The sequence below is a fragment of the Suncus etruscus genome, chromosome 12 (assembly GCF_024139225.1).
Source record: "Suncus etruscus isolate mSunEtr1 chromosome 12, mSunEtr1.pri.cur, whole genome shotgun sequence".
Classification (NCBI taxonomy): Eukaryota; Metazoa; Chordata; class Mammalia; order Eulipotyphla; family Soricidae; genus Suncus; species Suncus etruscus.
In genome coordinates, this window is record NC_064859.1 from 27,371,039 (window position 1) to 27,375,393 (window position 4,355).

Below are 4,355 nucleotides of genomic sequence, written 5' to 3' on the forward strand. Positions count from 1 at the left end.
TTTTAGATGTGGAAAATTTTCCCTGATGCCTAAATTTACATGAGAGTCTTCTTTTGGAATTTAAATTTTTTTATTTATTTATTTTTTTTTTTTTGGTTTTTGGGTTACACCTGGCAGTGCTCAGGGGTTACTCCTGGCTGTCTGCTCAGAAATAGCTCCTGGCAGGCACGGGGGACCATATGGGACACCGGGATTCGAACCAACCACCTTTGGTCCTGGATCGGCTGCTTGCAAGGCAAACGCCGCTGTGCTATCTCTCCGGGCCCGGAATTTAAAATTTGAGGAAAAAAATGTTCTATCTTTTCGTGTTAAGATTTTTTTAATTGCTGATTATACTACTCTTCTTGTCATGGCGTATAATACTAATAAAACTAGATATTAAAATTTTGATCATGTAATTACTTTTTGTTTTTTGGGGGCGATTCAAATACAAATATGTCTTGTGTTTGAAGAATTTCATGTATTTTTGCCAGAGACTTCTTATTTGATCTCAAAAGTAAGTCCATGGAAAGCTGCAAAGTAGCCACAATGCTTCTATTTTCACCTATTTTCATAATGGAGGATAAAAACACCCAGCCACTCTCAGAGGAATAGCGGTATTGTGGATATGTTCAAATACAAATGCTACAAGCAGGCAGGAACAAAGAGAAATATCCAGAGAAACCAATGAGAAATCTTTCTCATTGATTATCATCTCAATGAGATATATTTCTTTTTACTTTTGCATCAAAATGGCAGACAGATCTTGATAAGAAATAAATTTTGTGGCTGATGAACATTTTAATGACATTCTTTCAGATAAGTCTTCAAATATAAAGACATATTCTTCTGGTTTTATATTATACCAATAATGTGTTACAAATTATACATTAGTATGACTCTTCCATTTCTACAATGAACAATCACCACTTCTTTTCCAATTCTTACTCATATGCTTATGCTAAGCTATAGTTTTATATTATTTGAAATTACTGATTTCCAGGAAGACAGGAAGAAAATAAAACCAACTAAAATGACAGTAATGAGGGGGTTATAGGAACTTTGGGAGTGACTAAGTATAATAAATTTGTACATTGATGCTATACAATTTAACACTATTATAAAAAAAGAACCCAAATATAATAATCAAAATTAAAATTCTTGATTCCCACTGATTTCAGGGATATTTGCTTGGAAAAGCAAAACTCACAAAGCCTTGATCTCTTTGAATAATTTAATTGATGACTATAATAAGTAACTCCTTGTCTCTCTTCCTCCCTTTCTCTCTTACCCTGTCTAATTTCTTCTCCCACATTGTAATAATATTTTTATATTATTTCTTTAATTAAAGTTTCCATCTTCTCTAAAATTTACTCAATTTTTAGTTTTACTATGGAGAGTAAATTTGTTACTGCCATCTATATCATGAAACATTCCTAAAATAGCTATCTTTTAATGAAAAGAAAACTTTTCCTTTGTGAATTAATTTTATAATAAAAGCTGCTCCAACATATTAAGGGCTTAAGATATTAACAGAAGTGCTCGCTTCGGCAGCACATATACTAAAATTGGAATGATACAGAGAAGATTAGCATGGTCCCTGCGCAAGGATGACACGCAAATTCGTGAAGCGTTCCATATTTTAAAAAAGATATTAACAGAAGTACATATTTAATATATATTCAGAATGTAGTTTTTTAAAAAAATTTTAATCTTTATTTAAGCACTATGATTACAAGCATAATTGTAGTTGAAGAAGAGTGTTCTGTTTATTTTTAAAATTTTTAACAAATGTTTATGGTTGAAAGATATACTTGACCAGTGGTTTTTGACTGTAAGTATGCAGATGGCTACACCTTAACAATAATGTCCTGTACAGTATGAGAGTTAAGGCCCATGCTTTTCACATATCCTAGCATTTGGATCCCTGACACTACATGGTTTCTTCATTGCCTGTTGGTTCCCTGTTAATCCTCTTAGTGCTACAGGATTCAAGCATCACTATATCTACAAGCTCTTAGCCTGGTTGGCTAAGAATTGAGGGGAGAGGGTCCAGGGCAAGAGAAAAGCAGGAAAAGTGCTTCCTTTGCACACTGATGACCCATGTTTAATCCCTGGGCCCTATTTGGCTTCCTGAAAACCACAAGGAGTAATTCCTGAGCACAGTGTCAGAAACAAGCCTTGAACACAAGCAAACAAAAGAAAAATTAGCATCAGGGCTCTGCAGTCAATGAAAAAACATAGTTATGGTAGAAAGTAATAAAACTGTATTTGATGGCTTTTAGAAGCCTTAAACTCATGAACTTTGTGAGGAGTTATCAGTGAGAGGAACTGATGGTGTTGTGCTGAGGCTTAAACTCTTTGGGGATCATTTCAGATGATGTCTGTCCACGCATTTGAGATGGGAATAGTCTATAGCACTTCTAAGTATGTCTCTAAAACAATGAAAAGTGGGAACTCAGGTAATGTAGTTTCTAAGTACTTGAAGAACAATTTATCTCCACTTGATCTTATGTCCCTCATCTGCCTCTCATTATTTAATAATGTTAATAATAGCAGTGATGGCAGAGATGATGACTATAATAAGAGTAATAATAATCATAATGGTCATGGCAGCTGCTGTTGTAGACACATCCTTGAACAGTAGTGAAGAGCTTAGATTCCTTAGGCCATCTGACTGGGTTTTGTTCATTTTGAGTTTTGTGAGAGTCACAGCCAAATTCTTTCTACCTGTCTCCTCAGGTTTCCTAATGTAGACATTTAAAATCACAACTATATGTAATTGGTCAAAAGAGAAAAAGGAAAGTTGAAATTCCAGAGAATGCATGTATTCTGTGTATCAACAACAAAAATCGCCTAAGGACAAGGATATAAACATATATTCCCTGTGAATGTATGAAATTATTCATTTACTGAAAAAATATTTAAGTCTCACATATTTCTGTAGTAGGGAATACTAACCACCTTTTGTGGAGTCATTTAGTAAGTAAGACAATGCTTTTATTGTGAATTTGTCAAAAAAGCTCATATTAGAAAACACATCAATGAAAAGATGATGGTATTTTCCTAATGTCTTTTGTCCTAATACCTTTTCCTAATGTATTTGATTTTGTTCATCTGAGGCCTCTTTTTCTTCCCTGACTTGATGTCTTAAGATGCAGCAAGCTGACCTTGGAACCAGATAAGAAAGGTTGTTCCAGGAGTAGGTCTCTGCTGATTTTCTTTACTGAGCCAAACCAGTAATGTTTGGGGCATTTTTAACATGGTTATGTTTCAAATGTTTCCCAAACTTAAATATACATAATCTTTCATTTACATTCTATCTATTAAGATTTTCCCAGCTTCACACATGCAGAGTATTATGCGAGAAATTAGTCATATCAGAGAAAAGTAGCTATTGAAAAATTGCCAAACACCATAAACATTGGTCAAAATGGAGTCCGACAATTTATACAGAGAATAATTGAAGCTATGGATTCACTTGGGATAACTGAGTAACTTTTCATTATGAATTATAAAGCTTTTCAAACATAGAATGATATCTGAGAGGAGTGTTTTACCTAAAAGGTTTTGATAAGCAATGAAAAAGTCTTTAAAATATGCAGAGGGATCAATCATCCAGCTCTATAGAGCTAGTTATACTTAGTGGCATCACCCATATTCCTTGATAAACAATGCCCCATAACCCCTGAACATTCCCATTATTTCAGTCAGCGCCCAGACATAAGAAGTGACAAAAATGTCAGAGGGTTTTTTATTTACTAATATAAAACCAGTTCTCATGGAAGCAGACATTCTGTGACAATGGAGGTTTATAAAACACATTTCCCCAGCATCAGAAATGATTCACATTGACCAAGAAAGATAGAAAGCCTACTGCCTATGAAGCATTTTAATTGAATATTACTTGTAATAGTCATGAATTTCTTTCACTTGAGAGGTAACATGTACTGCCTCTGTGACTGAAGGACATCTAATTCTCCCTGAGCAAAAAAGTGAGAAGTTTAAAAAGACCTTATAAAGTCCAAAAGGTAACAGCTTCCCTCATGCTATTGCCCAAACAAGTGTACAATGTTTTCTGTGGTCATAATTTTGCTATTAATACTTGCCTCGTTTATAGGATAAATTAAGTTCTTATTTTAACTCAGATGCAGGATAATTATAACTCCACTCTCCTTTCATTGAAGAAAGAATTAAATGAGAGCATCCATTGGGAAAATAACTCAATAATAGAGAAGAGGTTTGCTTTTTGGTTTTGAGGAGTTTTTTTGTTTGTTTTGGTTTTGTTTGTTTGTTTTTAATTTTTGGGCCACAGCCGACTGTACTCAGGGGTTACTCCTGGCTCTGCTCTCAGAAATTGCTCCTGGCAGGCTCAG

At 34.3% G+C, this 4,355-nt stretch overlaps 1 non-coding gene across 1 annotated transcript; it reads left to right on the plus strand.

Annotated features, from left to right (window-relative positions):
* The first annotated feature begins 1,517 nt into the window (after positions 1 to 1,517).
* LOC126025041 (U6 spliceosomal RNA) lies at positions 1,518 to 1,624 on the plus strand. The gene has a single exon (XR_007501091.1). It is a non-coding gene; the product is annotated as a U6 spliceosomal RNA (small nuclear RNA).
* Positions 1,625 to 4,355: the final 2,731 nt, after the last annotated feature.